General features: G+C 36.9%; 1 protein-coding gene and 1 non-coding gene across 3 annotated transcripts in view; both read right to left on the reverse strand.

Moving 5' to 3' along the window:
- SESN1 (sestrin 1) overlaps positions 1 to 27,397 on the reverse strand; it is a 107,729-nt gene that overhangs the window by 51,944 nt on the left and 28,388 nt on the right. The window lies entirely within an intron of this gene.
- On the reverse strand, positions 19,467 to 19,571 carry LOC123573163 (U6 spliceosomal RNA). Its single transcript, XR_006697908.1, has one exon. It is a non-coding gene; the product is annotated as a U6 spliceosomal RNA (small nuclear RNA).

Here is a 27,397-nt window from a genome sequence, read left to right on the forward strand (position 1 = left end):
CAAAATCATGTCTATATGAGTATTCTTGAAAATCTCTTCTGGATGGCTCCATGCTAGAACTGACAGTCCACTTCTTAAGTAAGGCCAAAGTAGACATTTTGTCCTGCAGCATTAGAATAGATGACTTTATTTTCTAGCACTAGTTGGAGTCACTGGTATTTAGGGACTTTGTATAAAAAAGCACAAGTCAGCTGGGCACGGTGGCTCATGCCTATAACCCCAGCAGTTTGAGAGGCTGAGGCAGGCAGATCACTTGAGGTCAGGAGTTCAAGACCAGCTTGGCCAAAATAGTGAAACCTTGTCTCTACTAAAAATACAAAATTAGCCAGGTGTGGTGGCACACACCTATAGTTCCAGATACTTGGGCGGCTGAGGCAGGAGAACTGCTTGAACCCAGTTGTCGGAGGCTGCAGTGAGCTGAGCTGAGATCGTGCCACTGCACTCCAGCCTGGGCGAGACAAAGCAAGACTCATCTCAAAAAAACCCAAAAACCAAAAAACAAACAAAAACAACAACAACAACAACAAACACAAGTCTTTAGCACCTGAATTACCCACAGCACAATGAGATGTTGACTCTAAGAGAAGCAAGCAGGAATTCAAGGCCAAAGGGAATACAACACATTTCTGTTTCTCATTTCACACTCACTTAGGGGCATATGCTCTCTAAGTGGGATGTGGGACAGAATTGCCTATGCAATTTATATTTAAAATATTTTCTGCCCTATATTAAGAAATTTTTGATAAGCAAGAATAGTTAAATTTGCATAAGTATATGAACGAGGTAATTCCATTGTAGGGACCAGCTACTTCCCTAAGAACAGATTTTGATGGCCAACTGGGGCAGAAAGAAAGGAAGAAGAAGAGCAAGAGGAGGAGGAAGAAGAAGAATGAAGAGGAAAAGAAGGAAGAAGGAAGGAGGAGGAGGACAAGAAGAAGAGAAGAAAAGAAGAAGAGAAGAAGAAAAGAAGTGGGTAAGAATAAGGAGGAGGAGGAGGAAGAAGAAAGAAGGAGAAGAAGAAGGAAGAAGGAGGAGGAGGAGGAAGAGGATGAGGAGAAGGAGAAGAAGAAGAGAAAGAATATAAGAAGAAAAAGAAGAAGACAGAGGAGGAAGAAGAAGGAGGGAGGAGAAGGAGAAGGAAGGAGGAGAAGAAAGAAGAAGAAGAAGAAAGAAGACAGAAGACAGAAGAAAGAAGAGGCTCTGTGCCTGAGGGCAAGGAACGGATACTACAGAGAGCAGGGAAGACCATGACCAAAGATAAATTTTGCCTACTTCACAAATTTGTCTGGAATATAAATTGTATATGCTGCATAAAACATTTAAGTCATAATAGCTTATTAACCATACCATCTTACATTCTCAAACATGATTACCTGAGAATTTTCTGTAATTTCCCTTTACTTTTACAAATACTAACTATTAATGTCCAAGTGTCATCATTGTATTTCACGATTTTCAGTTCAAGATGAGGTCCAATTTAAGACAATTTGGAAGCAAGAACATCAAATCTGCAAATCACAGACCTGTCTGGTATCTTTTCTTACTGAGTACTGCCAGCAAGCACTGGCTATCTTTATCTTGAGAAGCACTGCTAAAACATCTCAAGTGGAGAGGTCATAGTTCCATCACTGGGATTAAAATCCCTAAGTCACCAAAATATATAAAAATGACTTACATATGTAGATTCTAAACTTGCTAACCCAAATAGCGAAATGAGTTACTAGAAATGAGAACCAGTATTTTCATAAACTACAAATTTTCTAGTAAGAGTTCTTTTAGCTACCAATTCAGTTTTTTACCTTGTTGATTTTTCTATTTTCCTAACTAGAGTCTTGTTCATATAGAAAATAAGTTAGTCAAGTGAATTATTGTGGCTTCAACTCTGAAAAGGAAGCAGGATGGGAGAGAGGAGAAGGCACAGTTGAGGGGGATTATTTCCTGGCCACAGACTGCAACACAGCTGTGGCTGGGATTTCACAAATGTGTATGTACCATCAGACAAATGAAGGACAGTGAGAGAATGTGGATGGCTGAGCTCACTTAGGAACCACGACTGGGGAAACAACTACCTGGAAAGAGATGGCCTACTGATACCAAGTACAGTATTATCTTTAGCATGAAAACTTCAATCATGAGATTAGAGATTATTATTTGAATTGCTAGTCTTCAACTACAGCACTAATAAATGTTAAGCAACAATGACCCCCACCACAACCCCCAACTCTCCCTTCTTTCACAAGAGAAAAAATCTAGTTTGGCAAGTCTCTTCTCCTTTATATGACATTCCTTTTTCTTATATTTAAATACACGTTTTTGAATAAATTAGGCAGAAAAGTATTAGGACTGAGGATTTTTTAGGGGGAGTAATAATAAATTACTGGGGTTGAGGAAGGATTAAAAGGTTTCATTTATTGTTTGGACTTTTGATTTCTCTGTCAATTTAGTTGTTAAATATGGGAAAGTTACTATGAATGTATCGTTTTAGTTGTGCCATTCTCATTCTTTGTGTACATACTTGTCCAAGGACTCTTGGGGTAACGCCAGCAAATTACATCAGGTGTTTCACTACAATGATTAAATTAAAACAGGAATTCTTGGTGTCGCTTCCTTGATTTTAACTTAAAAACAAATGAACTGTTAACCATATATGTGACAAACTAGCATAATTTTTATTTTTTAGATGGAGTCTCCCTCTGTCGCCCAGGCTGGAGTGCAGTGGTGCAATCTCGGCTCACTGCAAGCTCCGCCTCCCGGGTTCAAGCGATTCTCCTGCCTCAGTCTCCTGAGCAGCTAGGACCACAGGCGCCTGTGACCACGTCCGGCTAATTTTTTGTATTTTTAATAGAGACAGGGTTTCACTGTGTTAGCCAGGATGGTCTTGATCTCCTGACCTCGTGATCTGCCTGCCTTAGCCTCCCAAAGTGCTGGGATTACAGGTGTGAGCCACCACACTCAGCCCAACCTAGCATACATTTTTAAAATAATATATCCTCAATTTACAGAGTGTGCATCATTTCAAATTGCAGGCTGGGCACGGTGGCTCCTGCCTATGCTTCCAGCACTTTGGGAAGCTGAGGAAGGAGATTAGTGTGAGCCCAGGAGTTTGAGATCAGCCTGGGCAACATAGTGGGACACTGTTTCTATTAAAAAAAAAAAAAAAAAAAAAAAAAAAAACTAGCCAGGCATGGTGGCATGCACCTATAGTCCCAGCTACTTGGGAGGCTTAGGCAGGAGGATTGTTTGAGCACAGAAGGCTGCCGTGAGTTGTGATTGTACCAGTCTGGGTGGCAGAGTGAGACCCTGTCTCAAAAACTAAATAAATAATAATTTTTTTTAAAAATTGCAACATAAAAATAGCAGATGACCTTTTGCTATTTCTCGCCTCCAACAACAACTCAGCAAATCTACCAAACCTACTTGTAAAAGTACTCACGCCACCAACAAGTAACTATGAAGCCAAAGGAGGGATTTTGAGGACAATGAAAAAGTAGTAGAAGTTATTTACCATAATTGTTGTTTTACTACATTTTTTGAAAAAGCAGGAATTGTTACATTAATATCAAATAAAGTAGACTTCAGAGCAAAGAAAATTACCAGAGACAGGGAGGGACATTATATATCATGATAAAAAGTTAAACCCACCAAGAAGATATAGCAATCCCAAATGCACATCCACCAAACAGCTGTAAAATATATGAAGGAAAACCTGATAGTACTGAAAGAAGAAATAAACAAATTCATAATTATAGTAAGAGACTTCAACATTCCTCTCTCAACAATTGCTAGAACAACTAGACAGAAAATCAGCAAAGATGTAGAGGAACTCAACAATATTATAAACCATCAGGATGTAATCAACATTTATAAAATACTCCACCTAATAAGAAAATACATATCCTTTTAGCATGCTCAGGGAATATATACCAAAACAGAATACATCATGGCCATAAAATAAATCTGAATATATTTAAAAGAACAAAAATCATGCAAAGTATGTGTTCTCTGATCAAAATAAAATCACACTAAAAATAAATAATAGAAAGATAATAGGAAAATGGAAGCCTGGACACATTTGCAAACTAAACACCACACTCAGAAATGATTCATAAGTAAAAGAGGAGGTATTGGGGAGATTTAAAAAATACATTGAATAGGATGAAAATGAAAATACAACATATCAAAATTTGTGGAACACAGCTGAAGCAGTGCTGAGAGGGAAATTTATAACACTGCATGCATACATTAAAAAAATAAAAAATTCAGATAAATGATCCAAAATTCTACCTCAAGAGCCTAGGGAAAGAAGAGCAGTATAAACTGAGAATCAAGCAGAGGGAAGAAAATAATAAAGAACAAACATCAATGAATTTGAAAACAGAAAAACAAAAGAGTAAAAGAAAATCAGTGAAACCAAGTGCTGGTTCTTTGAAAAGAAAAAAAATGGAAAAACCTCTATCAAGACTGACACGGAAAATAAGAGAAGACATAAGTTACCAATATTTATTAGGAATGAAACAGAGGATTATTGCAAAAAAAAAACCCTGCAACGACCAAAAGATAATAATGGAATACTGTGAACATTCTATACTTATACATTTGACAAGTTAGACAAAATGGGTCAATTCCCACCATAACTTACCTACTATGAAATATATCACTTGAATAGTCCTATTACTATTAAGAAAACTGAATTTGTGATTTTTAAAAACTCCCCCAAAATAAATTCCCAAATCCAGTTTCTTTCACTGGATAACTCCACCAAACATCTAAAGAATTAACTCCAATTTTACATAGTATTTTCCAGAAAATAAGAAAGGAGGGAAAATTTTTCAATTATTTTTATGAAGCTAGTATTAGCCTAATACCAAAACCAGACAAAGACAGTACAAAAAAAGAAAAATACAGTCCTCATGATAATGGAGGCAAAAATCCTAAGCAAAATAATTAGCAAACAGAATTCCACAATGTATAAAAAGCATTATATGTCATGATTTAGGGGGATTTATTCCAGGAATGCATGGCTGGTTCAACATCTGAAAATCAATCAATATAATCTACCATTTTAACAGGCTAAGGAAGAAAAACCATATGTTCATATTAATTAATGCAGAAAAACATATCAGTAAATTTAACACTGATTTATGATTTTTAAAAACTTTCAGAAAAAAAAGAACAGGGTGGGAGTTACCTCAGCTTAATGAAAAACTTCTACAAAAACCTACAGCTATTTTTATATTTAATGGTGAAAGATGGAATGCTTTCCTCTTAAGATTGGGAAGAAGGAAAGAATATTTACTCTCATCACTCTTACTCAACATAGTCCTGGAAGTTCTAGTCAGGACAATAAGGCAAGAAAAGTAAAAGCCATACAGATTAAAAAAAAACAAAAAACAAAAAACAAAAAAACGGAATAAATACAACTGTCCCAACTTACAGATAACACAATGATGTACACAGAAAATCCCAAGGAATTTATAAAAAAACAACGAACGAACTAGAACTAATAAGGGAGTTGAGCAGGTTGCCGGATACAAAGTTAATATACAAGAGTGAATTGCTTTCCTATAGACCATCAATGAACAATTGGAATTTGAAATTTAAAAAATTACAATAAAAAATAAAATAGGTATAAATCCAACAAAATATGTACAGACTCTATACACCAAAAACTACAAAACTCTGATCAAAGAAATCCAAGATCCAAATAAGTGGAGAAATACTCAATGCTCATAGATTGGAAGACTCAATACTAGTAAAGTGTTCATTTTTCCCATCTGTTAAGTTCAACATTCCAATTAGAATCCTGGAAAGCTATTTTGTAAGTATCAACAAGCTGATTCAAAATTTTATATGGAAAGGCAAAAGACCTAGAACAGTCATACTGTTTTCATGACTCACTATAAAGCTATCATAATCAATACAGCATAATATTGGTGAAAGGCCAGATACACATATCAATGGAACAGAATAGAGAGCCCAGAAATAGACTGATAAAAATATGGTCAACTTATTGTTAACAAAGAAGTGGCCAGGCATGGTGGCTCACACCTGTAATCCCAGCACTCTGGGAGGCCAAGGCAAGAGGATTGCTTGAGCCCAGGAGTTCAAGACCAGCCCAAGCAACACAGGGAGACTCTATTCCTACAAAAACAAATATATATATATATATATATATCCAGGCATAGTGGCACATGCCAGTGATCCCAGCTACTTGGGAGGCTAAGACAGGAGGGCCGTCTGAGCCAAGGATACTGGCACTGAGCCGTGATTACACCACCACACTCCAGCCTGGGTGACAGAGTGAGAACCTGCCTTAAGAAAAAAAAAAAAAAAAGGGGAGCACAGGCAATTCAATGGAGAAAGGATAGTCTTTCCACCAAGTGATGATGAACTAATAGGACATCCATATGCAAAAAAAAGAAAGAAAACAAAATGACTCCAGACACAAACCTCATACCCTTAACAAAAAGTAACTCAAAATGGATCACAGACCTAAATTTAAATTTAACATATGAGACTAAAAAACATCTAGAAGAAAACATAAGAGAGTATCTAGATCTAGATCACTCTGAATGATCTCATTCTTTCATCACTGACCAAACCTGTAATTACATCTCAGTCCTTTCTCCTGAATCTGAGGCCTATTTCTCTATCTGCTTAAAATATTTAATCTTGATGTCACACAGACATCTCGAATCAAAAAATAAAAAATAAAAGGCTGAACTCAGCCGGGCACAGTGGCTCACATCTGTAATCCCAGCACTTTGGGAGCCCGAGGCGGGCAGATCACCTGAGGTCAGGAGTTTGAGACCAGCCTGACCAACATGAAGAAACCCAGTCTCTACTAAAAATACAAAATTAGCTGAGCGTGGTGGTGCACGCCTGTAATCCCAGCTACTCGGGCAGCTGAGGCAGGAGAATCAGTTGAACTTGGGAGGCAGAGGTTGCAGTGAGCCGAGATTGCGCCATTGCACTCCAGCCTGGGCAACAAGAGCGAGACTCCATCTCTAAAAAAAAAAAAAAAAAAAAAAGGCTGAACTCATCACCTTCCCCAAACCCATTGCACTACGCTACCACCTTTTATATTCCCTATCTCCACGAAGGCCTTATTATACCTCCAGTTGTCCAGTGCAGACACCTGCAAGTCTGTGCCTAGCTAGGCTCCTCTGACACCCTTACTAACCTCTTGTCAAGTTCTGAATATTCTACATCCTAGAAACTGTCAAATCTAACCCCTAACTTCAACCTCACTCCCAATCCCATCAAAACAGCCCCTCACCATGTCTCTCCCGGATTAGAACAATAGCCTCCTTTCTGTCTCAATGCCTTTGCCACCTTCTAGCCTATTCTCTACACTGGAGCAGTCTTTCCAAAATGCAGATCTGATGATGATATAACCCTTGATAGGTTCCCCCTAACTTTCAAAATAAAATCCAGATTCTTCACATGGCATATAATTCCATTTCAGATTTCATCTCTATCTATGTCTCCAATGATACTGAGTTCAACTTACTTACAGTTCTTCAAACACAGTAAATCTCATGATTCTGTACTTCTGCACATGCTAATCTCTCTGACCAGAGCACCTTATCTCTCACTTCTTCAACTGGCCTCTCCTTAGTCAGGTTTCAGGAGCCAGCTGAGGCATTACTCTTCTACAGAGGCTACCCCGACTACTCTCTTTCTGTGTCCCCTCATCCCCAACCATCCAAAGCTTTTACCGAATTCTCTTGCATGGCACTTACCAGTATATACCGTAACTGCCTGTTTATCTTGCCCACCTGTCTGCGAGCTCCTTGAGAATGAGATCATTGCCTTATCTGTTTATCCAGTGTCTGGCATGGAATATTACACAGAGTAGATAATACATGTTTCTGAAATAAATAAATCTGAGGCACGATATGGAAGAACTCTAACTGAAAATAAGAATTTGATTTTGAACTTGTATGGACTGAAAAAAAGTGTATTCTGTCCTTTGCTCTAAATGAAAAACTAATGCCTTAACCTTCAATAATTCATATACTTTGGAATATAAGTAAAAATATTACATTTAAAAGCTTAAAAAAATCTAATGCAATATTTTTGCTGTCAGCATTCACTGAAACAGTGACAAGAATGACCTTCACAAATGCCCTCCCTTTATCTTTTGTGTTCCAAGATCACAAAGGCCTCAATAAACATTCAGCTACCTTCAACTGACCCTGCTTGTATGTGGTGCAGGCAGTTTACCACAGGTGAATAATCTGAGGAGCTACCTTCCTGAGACATTCATTCCTCCACCTCCCTTGTTTACTCGTCTTGAGATCTGCACCACAGTATTGCACGGTGGGTTTAGTTAACAAAAGTAGTGAAAGTATTTTTAAAGGATTACTGTTAAAATGTAGTGACTGCATAGGAAATACCAAGGCTGTGCTCTGAAAAGGCAGGCACCTTCTCACACAACCAGGTTTATTAGAACAGATAGAAGGGCTGCTACAAAATCTTTCCCAGAGGACCTCTAACCTCTGAGAGGAGTGAACTCCTTCCACAGAGGATAATATGATGATGAGCCTGTGACTAGATGGCCACAAGTAGGAGAATTTTTTTATGTCAAATTTAAAAATCTTATTCCCTAATAGAGCTATGCTTATTTTTAACCTAAAATAATGCTTTTCATTACTTACCAGCTAAATTACCTATCTCCTCCTCATCCCTGCCTCCCATTCCCCCGATTCTAAATTTCAGGAAGATATGTCACAATTTATTCTATGTGTTCCTGTATACCCTGGGATATGGCCATATATCGCAGGCTGTAATCATACTCCAATGTGTGAAGTTCAGAGCTATAAAAAGTGACGGGATGAATACTGAAAACATAACAATGGCTTCCTTCTCTGTTTCCTCCACTAAACAGCAAGTCTCTCTAGGACTTAGTGTCTTTGTCCTTTTTGCTTAGCACGCTTCTTTGCACAGAGCTAGCTTTCAACAAACACCTGTAGAACCTATGTATGAATGAATAACAGCTATGATTTCTGCAAGGCTTTGAGAACATCTTGGCACATAAGAGTAGGAAAAGTTGGTATCAAAAAAAAGAGGATGAATGGATTTTTAAAATGTGTTATATACACACAATGGAATACTATCCAGCCATAAAAAAGGAATCCTGTCATTTACAGCAACATGGATGGAACTGAATTTATGATAAGTAAAATAAGCCAGGAACAGAAAGTTAAATATCGTATGTTCTCACTCATATGTGGCAGCTAAAAAAAAAAGCTGATCTCATAGAAGTAAAAGTTAGAAGAGAGGTTATTAAAGGCTGGGAAGAGTAGGGGGAAAGGGGGGAATATGAAGAGATCTGCTAAAGTATACAAAATTATAGCTAGATAAGCAGAATAAGTTCTAGCATTCCATAGCACTGTAGTATAACTATAGTTAACAATATTACATATTGTCAAATAGCTAGAAGAGAGGAAACTGAATGTTTCCAACACAAAGAAATGATAACTGTTTGAGATGACGGATTTGCTAATTATCCTGATCTGATCACTGCACATTGTAATTGAAACACTACTATGTGCCCCATAATTATGTACAATTATTATGTGTCAGTTAAAAAACAAAAAATAAACAGGAGGAGAGGGGACATATATTTATATTAATAATCTACTAATATTGGTGTATAATATATATTATGTTGAAATCATTACATATATATTTACATGTATTTTTTAATAACATAGAACTGAAAGGAAATTAACTTACCAAAAAAACCCTCTTTAAAAAATTCTCAAGAGAGTTGCATCATGAGAATTAAATGTCAAAACAAATAAATACCCAGAGAAGAGGAAGTAAATAATTCTACATGTCTGACTTTGGCTTGAAACATAGGCAACAGCTTTAAAAGAAATTTTAAAATGGAGATTTATAAAACAATGTTGAAAACACAACAAAGGAAAGGCTGTAAGTAAAGGAACAACAACTGATTTTTAAAACTCTGTATATGAAGTAAAAATATTGGCCAATTTGGTGAAAAAGCCAAACTGGTGAATAGGCATCTGATTTAACTACTTTTTCACTTTTCAACAGGTTTATGGTATGAGACAACCTTGCTCTACTCACAATGGAAGGAAGAAACTTCAAATCTAAACATGTCCAAACAGCAATAACGGGCCCAACTCAGAGCTGTTCAAAGACTGACCAATTGTGCTACAACAGCTGAAGGTGGCGTCTCTCTGCAACAGCGCCATTAAGTAGCAGTCAAAACATTCAGGGGTTAGAAGCAGAGAACACATCTCCAGCCTAGAAAAAGACACACATAATGCTATTTTTTAAATTGTTAAAAAAAAAAGTCATTTTAACGTATAGTGAATCATAGACTTTCCATCTTGCTAAGAAGACAGTATGGCAAGTCTTTAAATATTAAAAATAGACTTTAAATATATAAAACTGATTGAAGGAGGAAAAATTAGTTGGACTGGTCTGAAAGACTGATGAAATTAGCTTCCTAAGAGAGGCAGGCAAACATCAAAGCAGTCTCCAACTTTCAAATAACCTATCTATACAAATGGGCAGGCAGCAGAAGTTCCCTCCCATTCCCAAATCACAATACAGACTTAAACACAATCCTTAACTAAGGTCTCTCAGCCTAAAGGCAAAAGCTGATTTCCAGTCTGACCATAGGAAGAACAACCCTCCAAGAGAACCATCTTCTTTTAGTAATCAAAAGGAATTAAAAAAATACTGCTGCTGACAATCACTCATCTACCAGTAGCATCCCTTCCTTTCCGTTCTTACTTTCTGGTCTCCAGGTTCCAGCCTAGCAAGGTAAGGTGAGAAGGAACAAACACAGCTTCTACTGCTTAGGTAGGGGAAATGTGGTCCCCAGCCACACCTCCATAGAAATAATATTGTTAAGTGGAAGTTTGTTATGGTTCAAGTTGTTCAATTAGCCTGACTTCAAGTAAGAAGGGCTGAATACCTTTTTTGAACTGATTCCTTAAGCTAATCACCAAGTATTAATACTGCTTAGACACAGAAATATAGCCTGAGTCCTAAACAACTCATTTGCAAACTAACTTCAGAAGCAAACAGGAAATCTCTTAAAAAAAAAAAAAAATCATTTCAGAAATCAGTTTCACGATAGCTTAAAACTCCTTTTGGATCAGTAGCTTTAAAATTGGTTTTATGAAACAGCAGGGTGCCATGAAATTTCACTGAGGATCAGAATATTATAAAGATTTTTAAAAAATTGTTTATTATTGAAACTGAGTCAGACAATAATGGTGCTACTTCAGTGAAAAATGTAACACATCAGTTGTGTATTTTTAACATAAAAGGAGTTGAACAAACTGCAAGACTATATATTAGTGAGTAATACTACATGAATGGACTCTTTGAAGGAGAAAATGTAACCGTTCAAGGAATGTTTAAATAGGGTCCTCTTATTACATTTTTGCTTACCATTAGAAGTCAAAGATGGGGTTCTAAAGCATGAAAAACATTTAAAAGCTTGTACAATTACAAAGAGTTTGGAAATTGTGGTCACTGGTTTTCTTTTTTTCTGTAATTGAATACAAGATAAAAATGATAAAACATTAATGTGACATTGTCTTACTCCATTTTGTGCCACTGTAACAGAATACCTGAGACTGGGTAATTTATTTAAAAAATCTTTTGTTTTGTTTTGTTTTCTCTTACAGTTCTGGAGACTGGAAAGTCCAGGGTCAAGATGCTGGCATTTGGTCTGATAAGGGTCTTCTTGCTATCTCCTTACATGGCAGAAGACAGAAGAACAAAGGCAAGTTAGCCAAACCCTGGGTGAAGCCTGTTTTATAAGGACCTTAATTCCATTAATGAAGGAGCAGTCCTCTGGCCTAATCACCTCTTAAAGACCTCACCTCTTTCACCTCTTAATACTATCATATTGACAACACCTAAATTTTGTAGGGACACATTCAAACCACAGCAGACATCAATGCTTTTTATTAGGTTGGTGCAAAAGTAATTGTGGTTTTTGCCATTACTTTTAATACGACAGATGTAGAAGATAAGTTTCAAACCAAAGTCAGACAGGTAGCTGCAAATACATCAAAATGAAAATTCAACAAAGACAGGAATTGTTGCTTATTTATAATCTCATCCTCTTAGCCTAAAACAGTGGTTGGCACTTTGTAGTTGCTCAGTAAATAATTGTTAGATAAATGAATGAATGAAGTTTCCCTCTATAAATTCCAGAAATATTTGAGAAAATTTTAAAGATAATTTTTGTTAATGTAAAGTGATGTTTTACTGTAAGAAAGTATAAACTATACTGATATAAATATATAAGCATAAATACAAAATGATTAAAATTGATCATAGTCCTACCACTCAGAGAAAGCCACTACTATTATAACATACTGGTATATTTACTTTCAGTTCTCTTTCTTATGTATATTTTTAGACAGCTGAGATCAAACATTACTTAAAATAGTTTATCTAGACTTCAATGTTCACTTAAAGTTTTAATGTAATCCTTTCCCAATGTTATTGAAAATGAGGGTATTCATTATATACTTTTTAAATGTTGTATTTAAACATTCCAAAAGACCTGAAAACAATTTTTATCGACAAACAGGTTTTATATAAGTTACTGGCAGTAGATTACTCTCTAGTCATTGATACTTAATTTGTGATTAAAGACAAAACTATACTACAGGAAACATTTCAACCATTAAGTATGCAGTTTTGAGAAGAGATAGAATATTTCTTTAGTTCATTCGTCTCTACACTTGACAAATATTTATTGTTGACTTAATCCAGACTAAGTACTGAGAATACGATGAGCAAAACTACACAGCTACTACCCCACAGAGTTCGTAATCTAGTCAAGGGAGACAGACATTAATCAAACAATCAATAAATTAATTGAAAGTTATAAATGTTAGGAATAAGAGGTACATGGTCATATACGTCACTATTCAATAAAAGGAGTTGTTCTAGACTGGGGTGCGTGTGTGTGTGTGTGTGTGTGTGGGTGGGTGTGTTGTGTGTGTGTGCGCACAGCAGGGAATTGGGGGTAGGAGGTAGGTTGGAAACAATTTTGTCTAACATTTAACAAGTACTTCATTCAGTGTTAGTCAGGCCTTGTATTGGAAACATATGGCTTCTCTCATTTTCTTATTTAATAGTCACAGTATCTTATGAGTAAGAATTATCTTCCCTCACCTTACAGATAAAGAAATTCGGACTCAGAGATAAGTCAAATAACTTACTTAAGATTATACAGCCACTAAATAATGAACTGGGATGCAAACCCAGACAATAAGACAGCAGAGCGCTTAAGTCATATGTCACATATCCCACTTCCCTGCGTAACTGACAATTATACTAAGATATAAAGGATAAGCTGGTGTTAATAAAGCATGGTGTGGAGGAGGGGAAGACAGAACATTCTATGCAGACTGAGAAACATGAGAAAGCCCCAAGATAGGAGAGACTGCGATAAATTAAAGTGGGAACAACAGCAGTAACAAAGTCAGTGAACTAAGTAACATAGAGAGCAATGGGAAATACGGAGATGAGACTGGGAGATGAGGCTGGGCCAGTGAGAGCTCTCATGGGCCACATGAAGGCATTCCTAAATGCAATGAGAAGGCATTAGATGCTTTCACTGCTTTTATTTGAAATTCAAACACTTAAGGGAAAGAAAATTCATACAGGGTGGATTTCATGAATCAAGAACTAGAAGGACGAATACTCGCTCAGTTTTGAAAATATTTTCTAGGACCTATCACATCTGTACTAATAAATATGCATACTTCAGGAATTTAAAAAGTGGTAGCTTTTAAATACCCTTTAAAATAAACCAAATGTAGACAAATTTAACAGGTTTGGGTTTTCCTTCTGGGTCTGGGCAATTACATTTACTTTGTGCAATTTTAGTAGTTTTCATCTTTATTTTGGAATTACTTCTTGTCCCAGTTTTATCCTAGTCAATTTTTTATATTTTTAATATTATTGGCAAGACATTTCTTTTCCTTTTTTTCTTAATTTTTTTGGGGAGAATCTGGGAAAAATTCCCTGAACACAGATCTAAGTAATTGTCAATTTAATTTTCTGCCGATTATTCATACCAATGATGAACAACAAATTTACTTAAATATAGAAACTGAGACTAACTCTAGAAGTTAGGATGATGGAATAGAACTTAAATGTCATAAATCTTAAGAATATTAAAATAATAACCTAACAAAAATAGGAGGTAAGAGGAAGGAAAAAAGAAGTTCATTAATTTTCTCAGTTTAACAGAAGAGAGTGATACCGTCTAAAGGTGAAACACACAGTTTCAAAAGATATTTTTATACCTGATTTTTTATAATTCTTAAAAAATACAGTAAAGAATTCCTTTAGAGCTCTATTGGGAGTAAGTATTATTTTTGCCCTAAGTGGAATTACTGATAAAAATATAAAATTGTGTTACACCAATTTACGTGTCTATAAGCAGTGTATAAGAAAGCCTGGTTTATAACATCCTGACCCACACGAGGATTATCTCCTGAAAGACAATCTACTAAGATAGCAGGCACAAAAGAAATAATAGTCCCCCAAAACATTTCTTCTGTCATTGTGAAGCTGAGCTTTTTGGCACACTTGTTCAAAGCTTTTATTTATAACATCCATTTTTCTATTTTTGTCTTTTGCTTTTTCTTATTGATTTTATAAACTTCTTTATACATTAAGAATATTAACCTTTTTCATACATGATACAACTCATTTTTCCAACTTATGGTTTATATTTTAAATTTAAGGTGCTTTTTGATGTACTTAATTTTTATGCAATCAAAACTATCTTTTCCATTAAAGCTTTCTTCCTTTGTTTTTATGCTTTAAAAGACCTTCCCTAACTGAAGGTCAAATTAAATAGCAGTTCTATTTGTTAGTATGAGGTAGGTCCAAACTTCATACTTTTCTTCAAGAAGGTGAACAGTTGTTCCAGTATATCTATGGAACCAGCCGTTTGTCCGGAACATATGGATACGTTTTTGAGGCATGACATCTGCCCACACAAGGTTCTAATCCTCACCTCTACCTGCTAATAGCCACGTGCTTCTCCTTCCTGAAGAGAGAATCCTCTTTCTACCTGGTCCCTGGGTGAAAAGAGGAAAGGGAGAGTAGGATAATCCTGGTCCTCATCTCCCTTCAATTTATTTTTTGCATCTAACTCTCTTCACTTTCCTCTCCAATCCTTCTTGGGTCCCTAGTTTTTCAGACTCTACTTTCTTGTTTTCAAGTTGTGTGGTATTTTTCAGAAATGTAATTTGGTATTAACTAATGAAAGAATATATAATAAAAATAATGGTAGCCGGGTACAGTGGCTCATGTCTGTAATCCAAGCACTTTGGGGGGCTGAGGCGGGTGGATCACGAGGCCAGGAGCTCAAGACCAGCCCGGCCAAGATGGTGAAACCTTGTCTCTACTAAAAATACAAATAAATTAGCCGGGTGTGGTGGCAGGCACCTGTAATCCCAGCTACTTGGGAGGCTGAGGCAGAGAACTGCTTGAACCCAGGAGGTGGAGGCTGCAGTGAGCCTAGATCACGCCACTGCACTCCAGCCTGGGGGCAACAGAGTGAGACTCCATCTCAAAAAAAAAAAAAAAAAAAAGGAAACCAGAATGGTTATTTCAATCAACAATATGGTTCACAGAAGTCTAGTAACCATTACAAAAAAATTATCACTAAATAAGATAGTGCCTAACAGAGATTATTTTTAAATTTCCAAAAATTGTGTAAGATCTATACTAATTGTCCATGATATATGGTAGGTACTCAGTATGTTTGTGGTTGGGAAGAATTTTTCTTTTTAGATCTGAAAACATAGGCATTGGGTATAGTTTTAGATTTCAGAATTTTTACTGCCAAAATATTTTATGCCAACAAATGTAGAAGAATACAAAGGAGAAAACAACCTAAAATTTCCTCACAACAAACTACTTATGATTCACAATTTAGTAACCTTTAGTTATTTCTGTTAGCTAGGTGCCAGTGAGAACTTTATTTCTAAAACAACTAGAGAAACCACCACACTTTTAAAAAGGTAATTTTCACTGGGTGCAGTGGCTCATGCCTGTAATCCCAACACTTTGGGAGGCCAAGGCAGGAAGACTGCTTGAACTCAGGAGTTTGAGACCAGCCTGAGCAACACAGGGAGACCTCATCTTTACAAGTAATTTAAAAATTAGTGAGGCATGGTAGCCTACACCTTTCCCAGCTACTTGGAAAGGCTGAGACAGGAGGATAACCTGTGCCCAGGAGGTTGAGGCTGCTGTGAGCCATGATCATGCCGCTGCACTCCAGCCTGGGTGACAGAGCAAGACCTTGTCTCGGAAAGACAACAACCACAAAAAGCAATTTTCTGGGCTACTTCTAATCTCCTACAAGATGCATCATTAACTCTAAGAACAGGCAATACAGGCAAATTAAAAGTAGTCACTGTCATCAAATGCCCTGGTAGTGGCAGAAAATGGACAGTAGGCTAACCCAAGTTCCATTTCCAGCTTCCTTCTGTCTGTCTCTACTACAGAGGCTATGAAAGTTAAACACCTGACTTCCCAGCCTCCCTTGAGAAGCTATGTTACACAGTTATCACCAATGAGATACAAACAGAAGTCTGCTAGCACTGTCTCCTTTCCTTCTCGCTGTGTAGCACATATTTGTGATGTGTAGGAGGCAGCTTCCAAGATGGCTCCCAATGATGCCTGCCTACTGAAGGGACTACTTCCTTGTATAGTCCCTTCCCATACTGTATCAGGGTTCTGTGAAAAAAGAATATGGCAGGAGTGATAGCTCACTTCCAAGATTAGGTTATAAAAGACATTGCAACTTCCATCTTGTTCTTATCTCCATCTGTCCTCTCCCTCCCCTGACACACACACTCTAGACCCTCCCCTCTCTCTCAGATCATTTGCTCTGAGAGAAGCCCACTGCCATGCCTTGAACCCTGTAGAGAGATCCCTATGGTAAGGAACTGAATCCTCCTGCTGACAGTCATGTGAGTTAGTTTAGAAAGCAGATCTCCAGCTCAAACAAGCCTTCAGAGGACTGCAGCCCCAGCTGGTATCTTGACTGCAACCTCATAAGGGACCCTGAGCCAGAACCTCCCAGCTAAGCCATTCCTGAATTTTCAACCCTCAGAAACTATGTGAGATAATTAATATTTATTGTTTTAATCTGATATGTTTTAGGGAAATTTTGTTACACAACAATAGATGCCAGAAATATAGTGATGCCTGAAGGTACAACAGCCTTTTTACAACCTTGATACAAATCACATTCTAAGGATGGCAGTGGGCTTTTATTAATGTAGTTGAACATCACATCAGCTCTGGACTGCCTAATTAAGACTTCTTGTGGAGGCAGACCCCTATCTGTTTCTACTACATAGTAGGGTTTTTTGTTATTTGCAGCCAAACACATTCCAGACTGACATCAATTCCCAAAACTCAATTACTGTTTCTAAAGAAAGGTTCCTCTTATTGAAGGATCTGCCTCTGCTCCGAAGTTCATACTTCTCTTATCTTCTGGAACCCAGTTGTTCATTTCATGATCCAGAAAAAATATTCAGGCTGTCCTGCAGGAACTCCTAGTATTTAAAGGCAGTCTCAAGGATTATCCCCTTCATTCAGCAAGCAATTACAATACTTTTAGTAGAATGCCAACTTTTTAAAACATGTCTCCCTTTGACATACTAAAAACTTCATTCAGCTATACCCCAAAACACAAAGAATTCAGAAATGTATTCCAAGCTGCTGGATCATATAATCCATAGGAAAATGAGTTTCTCTTGATGATAATCTGCTATATCACATGAATTCCAGGAACATGTTTCAGCCCAAGAGAAGGAACTGGCTGTCTCTAGATGAGGTTCAATCATGTAACACATGATGTTTCAGTCAATGATGCACTGCATATGCAACAGGGTCCCCTAATATTGTATGGTATCTTTTTTTTTAACTATACTTTTCCTATGTTTAGATATATTAATTAATTTTTTGAGGCAGGGCCTCGCTCTGTTGCCTAGGCTGGAGTGTAATAGCATGATCACAGCTCACTGCAGCCTTGACCTCCTGAGTTCAAGTGATCCTCCCACCTCAGCCTCCCAAGTAGCTGGAACTACAGGCACACACCACCACACAGGACTAATTTTTGTATTTTTGTAGAGATGGGGTTTCACCATGTTGCCCAGGCTTAGATATATTTAGATATACAAATAATTACCATTGTGTTACAACTGCCAGTGTGGATTCAGTACAGTAACATGCTATACAGGTTTGTAGCCTGGGAACACTAGGTTACACCACATAGCCTAGGCGTGCAGTAGGCTATACCATCTAGGTTTATGTAAGTACACTCTGTGATGTTTGCCCAATGACAAAATTGCCTAATGACATTTCTCAGAACGTATGTCCATCATTAGGAGATGTGTGACTGTACAGAAAGAGTGAGAATTCAGCTCAGAAAAAATCTCTCTTAAATAATCCCACATTCTCCTCCTAACTGCTTATCTCTTTCTAGATGCCAAAAGATGCCAAACATTGTAACACATAACAGAAGAAAAGTTTCATTTGGCACAGAAGTCAAAGTAATTTAGATCTAGTGACCTTGCTTTGTTTTTTCTTTCCAAGTAAACAATTGCTCAGAGATAGAAGCAATGCATCCCCAGAAGAGGAAGAAAAATGACAGGAAATCCCGATCCACACTTGACCAAAATCATCAAACAATCTAGGCAACTGGTGTTCACTTGTATGACAGCTTTTTAAGTTGTCAGCAATTCTTGGCAAATACAAGAATAGAAAATAACTTCAGTAAAACTCTGAGCTAAAAGGCTTAATATTCTCATGGGTGTCTTGCCCGTATAAAGGGTGGGTGGGTGGGGGGGTACCTAAACAAAGGAAATTTAGTCAGAGAATAAACCTGCTGTAAGAGATAACATAATCCAAAATATCAAGTATACTATATTTGAGGAAACACCAAATTTAAAATGAAGTTTTTCAAAATTTATATAACTCCATATATATCACTTCATATATATATATATACAAACACACACACACATATAATTTACAGATAATAACTCTTAACATTTAACCAACCTAAGGAAGCTATTTCTTAAAATTTAATTTTAAGATAAATTCATTTTAACTTTGAGATTCAAAAAACAGTCTAAGATCTTTGAAGCTAGCCAGAGTACATTCCTGGATTCTAATAGTACTGCTTAATCATAGCCAAGCAGACACAAAATGGTGTTTCATAAAAGTGTGATAGTTGCTACTGCAATGATCAGTAAGTTTGCTTTTAATGTTTATTCAGTTGCATATTTTCAGAACATGACATGGATTGCTAAAGCCTGAAACAGCTCCTTGATTTCAAAACATGGTCACTTCCATAACGGCTATATATAAAAAAGCAGAATAAGAGGGCAAAATTTTGTTTGCATTTTTATTTTTAAAATATGGAATGCTTACACATTTGCATGTCATTCTTGCGCAGGGGCATGTTAATTTTCTCTGTATCATTCCAACTTTGGCATATGTACTGCTGAAGCAAGCACAAGGCGGGCAAAATTTGAAATGCTAGTTTCCATCCCACAGAGACCCACACAGTACTCCTTACATCATACTTAGAGAAGCTGTCATATTCATGCATATTTTTGCTTTTGATCTATGAAATTAATTTAGGGATAAATTCAGTTCTACATTTTTATTTTTCCTTTGCTGCCCCTACTGGCTCTTCAAATAACTTACAATAACATATTGTTTTAAAAAGTTACTTATGATAATATTCCCGAGACTTTTCTGCAATTTGAAGATGTCGTCCACTCACAGGAAGACAGGCCTAGACTGTAACAATGAACGTGAACTCCACCAGAGGCAAGACAATGTGACTAAACTCAGGGACTTCCCCTTTGCTACACCATGGTACTCTTTGACCTACTTTGGTTTTCTACAAATCATCCCTTTAGTTCTCAGCCTGAAAGCACCAAAGCTAGGCCTCTGTTAATCATAGATTAACAAACAATAACAAACAACAAAAAAGAGAAACACACATACGTGTAAACACACACACACACACACACACACACACTTTAGATGAAGGAGTAAACAATCTAATCTGTGGAAAAAGCCACACCACTAAATAAAACATTAACAAAGGATAATTTTTTTTCTAGAATAGATTCTAAAAAATTTAAAAGGAGAATTTTTAGAGAAATATTTTAAGAAATGTAATAGCTTTTAAAATTAGTGTCTTGTATATGTATCCTGATCCATAGATCCCATCTTTTGCTTAAAGCACCTGTTTATAAAACTTTACAATTTCTTTTCTTTTTTTTTTTTTTTTGAGACAGAGTCTCGCTCTGTCGCCCAGGCTGGGTGCAGTGGCCAGATCTCAGCTCACTGCAAGCTCCATCTCCCAGGTTTACGCCATTCTCCTGCCTCAGCCTCCCGAGTAGCCAGGACTACAGGCGCCCGCCACCTCACCTGGCTAGTTTTTTTTGTATTTTTTAGTAGAGACGGGGTTTCACCATGTTAGCCAGGATGGTCTCGATCTCCTGACCTCGTGATCCACCCGTCTTGGCCTCCCAAAGTGCTGGGATTACAGGCTTGAGCCACGGCGCCCGGCCAGACTTTACAATTCCTAATTGGAGTGGGAAGAGAGATCTGACATGCTTGATTTGACCTGCCAAGTCTTTTTTCCTTTGGGAGAATATTCATCTGCCTTTTCTATTGATTAGTTCAGTACTGTGCAGTTTTATGAAGAGTCTAGAAAAGTGTTAGGTGAAAATAAACAGCAATGACAGTGAACTAATCTATTTTAGAAGGAAAATTCCTCAAAGGCAAAGACAATTCCCTCACTCATTTACCTTTTTAGGTCACAAAAAGTAGGCCATCAATAACTATAATTAGTGCAGCATCTGTAGGATGCTCGATTCTACTTTAACTACATAGAATAATTTAATCTCACTTAAATTATAATTAAATGAGATCAGTACTTAATGTGTCATAGAGCTATTAGTAAGCTTCAGAAAACTTGTTACTGGAATGTAGTAATTGTTCTCCACAAGATGAATGACCAAGGGAATCAGGAATAATGACATAATCTTCCTTCTCTCTGTGTTAAATTTATGCCAGGCAACTTTCAATGTCTCCAGGAAAAGTATCCACTGCTCTTTCTATCCTCCCCTCCCAGTCCTTGCATCAGGACAGACCAATTTCAAATCAAATACATTTAAATGGTTAAATCAATACATGTATATGAACCCTGATTTAATTTGTGATTAAATTGCTACTCAGAAAGTTAACAATTTCTTTAAAAACGCATTTTACTTTTTGAAATACCTCACACACATTATTCATAACTCAGTTGTATATCTGACTTTAAAATGTACATAATCTGAAATTAAAGCAACAGTAAGTTACTCCTAATTTTACATTTCCCTTAGGAAAAAAGAACAATGTACTAATATAGATACCTGTGAAACCACATCTGATTCCATGTATTAAACCTAAATAATAGACAGGCATGCTATCTAAGAAAAAAACAGCCTTGACCAAAAACTTTTTTCAACGAATTTAATATGTAGAAATTTTATATTTGTGTATAACATGTAAAATAAAAATTTTAAATTTTGAACACTTTGTTATAAATGAAAATTGTACTATGTATTTTAAGCAAAAATTAAAGGGGATGCATCAGAATTAATTCTACCTAAATATTTCGGAATATGCAGCAAACTTGATATTCATCTTCCTCTTTTAAATTAATTAACCTGCTGGGTAAGGTGGCTCACACCTGTAATCCCAGCACTCTGGGAGATGGAAGCAGGTAGATTGCTTGAGGTCAGGAGTTCGCGACCAGCCTGGGCAACATGGTGAAACCTCATCTCTACTAAAAATACAAAAATTAGCCAGGCATAGTGGCATACACCTGTAGTCCTAGCTCTTCGGGAGGCTGAGGTGGGAAGATGGCTTGAGCCCAGGAGGCAGAGGTTGCAGTGAGCTGAGAACGCACCACTGCACGCCAGCCTGGGCAACAGAGCGAGATCCTGTCTCAAAAAAAAAAAAAAATTAATCTAACAAATATTTATTTAGTTTTTACTATGTGCCTAATGAGTAACAAAAAAATAAATGATGAGAAAACCCTGATATGGTCTCTACCTACATTAAACCTCACTTTAGTGGAGGACAGAAATTAATCCAAGAATTATGTAAGCATGGTAAAATATGGTGCTCTGAGAAATAATGAGAGAGAACGGATCAAGTTAGGGAAGCTCTAGAAGGCTTTCTTTTTAAGAGACAGGGTCTTATTCTGTCACCCAGACTGGAGTGCAGCGGGGTAGTCACGGCTCACTGCAGCCTTGAACTCCTACTCTCAAGCGATCCTCCCGCCTCAGCCTCCCAGGTAGCTGGGACTACAGCCATGAGCCACCACGCCCAGCCTAGAAGGCATTCTTGAGGAAGTTAGCATTGAAAGAAATCTGAAAAATGAACAGGGGGAGTTTATTAGATGAATAAGAGAGCAGAGGCAAAGCTCTGTCCAGGTAAAGGAAAAAGCATGTCAAAGGCTTTTGAGCAAACATAAGCAGCAAGCAAAGAGGGCCTCTAAGTCTGGGGTGCACAGAGCGAGGAAGAGCACATCACAAGATGAGGCTGCCGAGGTCAGCAGCCAGACCACGGAGGGCCCTGCAGGGAGGCTGACTATTCATCTTGGCTTACCCCTGTTGACTTGGCGTAATCCCTTCTCTCACAGTGTCCCAGTTTGGATGATTAATTATGTGAGGCCATGTAAACACATTTATCTTTAACCAAAACACTATGAGAAGTCATATATAAAAATTTTAAGGTGGTGTGTGCGTGTGAGAGAGAGAGACAGAGAAAAAGGTGTATTACAACATGAATTAATACACAGTAGTCCCCTGGTATCTGTGGGGTACACATTCCAAGACCCCCATAAATGTGTGAAACCACAGGTAGTAACTGAACCCCCTATGTACTATGTTTTCTCTTATACATATATGGCTATGATAAAGCTTAATTTAGAAATTAGGCCCAGTAAGAAATTAAAAACATTAAGTAACAATAAAATAGAATAATTATAGGAATATACTGTAATAAAGATTATGTGAATGTGGTCTCTCTCTCTCTCAAAATACCTTATTACACTGTACTGCTGGTAAGCGAAAGCAAGGGAAGTGAAACCATAGATAAGGTAGGACTGCTGTATGAAGGTAAATATACAACTTCATCTGCAAAGTTTGAAACACACTTCATAGTTGGTCTCAGGGAGAACAAGATATCTGACATTATACCAAATGAACGGGTAATAAAGTCTTCCTGCAGAGAGAAACAGCCCTTGGTCACTGCCCTCCCTGTCTGAGTCCTAGAAAATCACCTTGCAGAGGTCGGGCAGGCTTCTGGCCTGAGAGGGGAGCATGAATATGTCTGTCAGCCAGGGTAGAGACACACCTCTATATTAGAGAGAAGAAGAGAAGGAAACTGCCAAGATAGGCTCAGGAATAACTGTTTGAAGAGAAATAAGTAGGAGGTTGGGGTGGTGGGAGGGAGCACATGAGAAAAGAGAGGAAGTCTGCCCTTGGGCAGGGGGTTAGGGGGAAGGCCAGCAGGCTGCAAAGACCAACGACTTGCCCCAAATTTTCCATGAGCCATACCCAATAGGCAACTCAATTACAGTGATGGGACCAGAGGGGATAGAGATGATATGGAAATGTTCATGGAGACACAGCAATCAAAATTTAGGGAACCACAGCTGGGGAACTGTCTGCTCATCCCGACTGAGAACTCACTATCTTGCCAGTGAAGATGAGTTTTGCCTAATCCTTGAATCCTGAGGTCTTCTCTGAGATTAATGCTGTGATTACTACTGTTTCCCCTTTGCATTTTCCTATGTACCCTTGCTGATCCTTTTGCTTTTAAACTTTTGATGATACTTTGATTCAAATATGTCTTGTGTTACCATCTTTTAATTTGATTGTCTTTCTACTCAATCTACAAATTCCTCACCAGGGGAGTTTTAACCACTTACACACAAAGCTGTTCATTATATATTGTGAAGTTAATGCATTTCAAAAGAAGAAAAATACCTTCTACAAGTTGTCTGGTACCCAAAAATGTCTGAAAATAGTTATCCTTTTAAAAAAGAAGAAAAAAGCCAAAAAAACTAAAAAAAATTAGATTTTCATTTATTTTACCCCAACTTGTAGCCTTTTACTCTACCCATATCAATGCTGAATTAAATAGAAAAAATAAAATTAAGCCATGTATAGATTTTGGATCTAAAGAACTGAAATTCATGACATGGAAATTAACAATGAATGGTAAAATCATCATGAAATAGTCTTAGAATCTTAGTGAACCAGTATTTAGCCTTGTCACTAAACTGGCTTGATTGATATCTGTCAACTTCTAGAGTTTCCCCCACTGCCCCCTTTTTTTCCTGCAGGCTATGATCATTCAAATCCTCAAACAGCTATACCCTTATGTTCTTGATTATATGCCAAGATGATAAATAAAGGTTTATAGATGACTCCAGAGTTAGCTCAGAGTCAATAAACCGAAAGGTGACCTAGTCCACATATCAGGCTATAATGGAAAATAGTGTATTTAGCCCCAAAGCATCATGGATTCAGCTACCTAGACAATACTCTGCCCAATGATGTACTAATTAACACCAAAATAGAAAATGATTTAGGATAGTATGTACTTTAGAACAAAAGGAAAATCTGAAAGCCACAGTTCATCATCCATCACCAAATCAAAACATGGGACATAAAAAATATCAAATGAAAGAAGAGAAGAGAAGAGAGAGAGGTGGGGTGAGGGAGAGGGAGAGACGGAGCGAGGGAGAGAGAGACAGAGAGAGAAGGAAAGAAGGAAGGAAGGAAGGAAGGAAGGAAGGAAGGAAGGAAGGAAGGAAGGAAGGAAGGAAGGAAGGAAGGAAGAGCAAGCATAGATTATATGAAGTATAAACAAGTCTATATGGCTAACAGTATACTTTCATGTTGGCAAAATCTGTGTGGTGATAAACTAGTAACAATTTAGCAATCTCTACATATGTAACAGGCAAAACAGCAACAACAGCAACAATAACCAGTCCTCTGTTTTACTTTCTACACTCTAGTTGCCTGCATGTCTTCATATTACATACTGTGACAATTTAAAAATAGTTACCAAGAATAGTACTGTGTCCTCTTGTTTTCCTCATCAAGTATGTAACATAGGTTACCTGTCACATAAGAAATTGTGCTATTTGAATTGCAAAATTTTGCACTTATTTTCAATCCCTCTCTAAGTTCCCGAATTGAATAGCCCATTAACTCTTTTTCAGTTCTCTATTCCTATTATTTCCCAGTTTTACATCTATTTTCATAACCTTTATAAGCATATATTTTCCTTAACTATAGGCATACCTGAGAATCATTATCACTATCAGTGTTCTTACAGGTTTATAAAAAAATATTATTTTCCTCTAATACTATTATTTATTATGATGATTCTCAGATTAAGAATAACTATTGTTATTTAGTTTCTTCTTTTCCTGTTTCCATTTACTCATTCAATTTTCAGAGATTTCTTTTTATTTTTCCAATTTTGAAAGAAGTAACAATTCACTGTGATTGAAATAACTAAAATATAAATTCACTTGGTTTTTAAAAATCACCCAATTGTCCCTCTCACACATTCCTTTCTATTTGATCATGAAGACATAGGGAGGAAACTCTGAAGCAGAGTCATTTTTCTTTCTTAAATAGCTTCAAATGTATAACAAGATGACTAGAGGATTAAAAAACAAAGAAAAGCAAGATATTGGGCCACTGTAATAAGGACAAGGTTGCAGGCCAAAAAATAAAATAAATGTGTGTTCAGGTGTAGAAAAGACTCTGGATCACACATTCGTCTTTCTGACATATGTGATTGTAATATTCTTGGTGTCTTAAACTATTGACCCCTTATTAAAATACAAAAAAAAATTTCTTTAAAATATTAATTACTTTGATATTACTTTAAAATATTGAAATTATTACTGTACCTTTTCTCTATTATAATAGAAGATATTATCTATAATTAGAATCTAAAACCAATACACTGAAGGTATTTTACAAAGTTAGAACTCCTTTTTGTCTAACGTAAGAGCCTAAACTAAGAGTAAGATCACCCCTTAAATCTTAAAAGAGGCAAATTTAAGAGGAATAAAAGAATCACTACTATCCATACTCAGTGAAAGGTAAAATTATGAAACTAATACAACAGTTCCTGGTTCTACATTCAAATCAATTATTTCCAACTAACACATATATTGACAGGTAATACAAAGCCTTTGTTAGATCCTGTATCTTGATTTCTGGCCTAATAATATGTCCATAAACTAAAACAAAAATACACACACTTGTGATTTCTACCAAACTCTCTCTCCCTAGAGCCTTTGCTGTAGCTTCCTCACAGGGAAGAAGCAAAACACAAGCTTGCTTATTTTTAAATCACGAAGGTTTGCTGTTTCGTGATTTTTTTTTTTTTTTAAGTCACTATGATTTGTTGTGATTTTTATTGGAGCAGTAGGGGAAGAGGGCTATTATTTCTCTCTGTCTCCCTGCAGTGAGTTAGGGTAAGGAAGGAATGTGGATCCCTCTGGGATAAAATGAAAAAGAAAGTAGATGGGAATTATATGTGGGTCTACTCTATTTCCCTTAGGAAATATTGACCAATTCAAGTAACAAAGATCCAGACATGTATCATAGCACTGAGATCATGTGATGGCATTTAAATTTTAATAAAAATAAGATGAAACTAAACAAGTCAACTATAGTCTTCTGTTTTCAGGTATGTGTGATATGAAGCAGAAAAAAGAGGCTCATGAAGATACCTCAAACGGAGGACACACCCATACCACTTGAATAACCAACAGATATAAATGGATATTATTTTTAAAAGGGAAGAAATAATGACCATTCCAAACAGAAACATGCTGCAATAGTGAAAGACAGTGCTAAGCTTAAAAGTTTCAGAGAGACTATGTAGAGAAAAATGGATTTGCCTGGGTCAAGTGTCAATGAAGACTTACAGTACAGCAAATGTAAGTCACACTTGAAGTAGCAAACAGATGCCAGAATATGAAAGAAACTCTCAGATCTGGGGGAAAAAAGCAAAAAGCCATCATCATCTTATTATCTCCTTGGCCCTGGTTCTTCTGGTGCAATATTCGCAAAACCAATTACGTTTCCTCAGACAGGCCTACTTTCAAAATGTATACTATTCACCTTTCATTCTAATATAAGTTTTTGTTTGTTTGTTTGAGACGGAGTCTTGCTGTGTCACCCAGGCTGGAGTGCAGTGGCGCGATGTCGGCTCACTACAAGCTTTGCCC

This window comes from Macaca fascicularis, chromosome 4 (genome assembly GCF_037993035.2).
Source record: "Macaca fascicularis isolate 582-1 chromosome 4, T2T-MFA8v1.1".
NCBI lineage: Eukaryota > Metazoa > Chordata > Mammalia > Primates > Cercopithecidae > Macaca > Macaca fascicularis.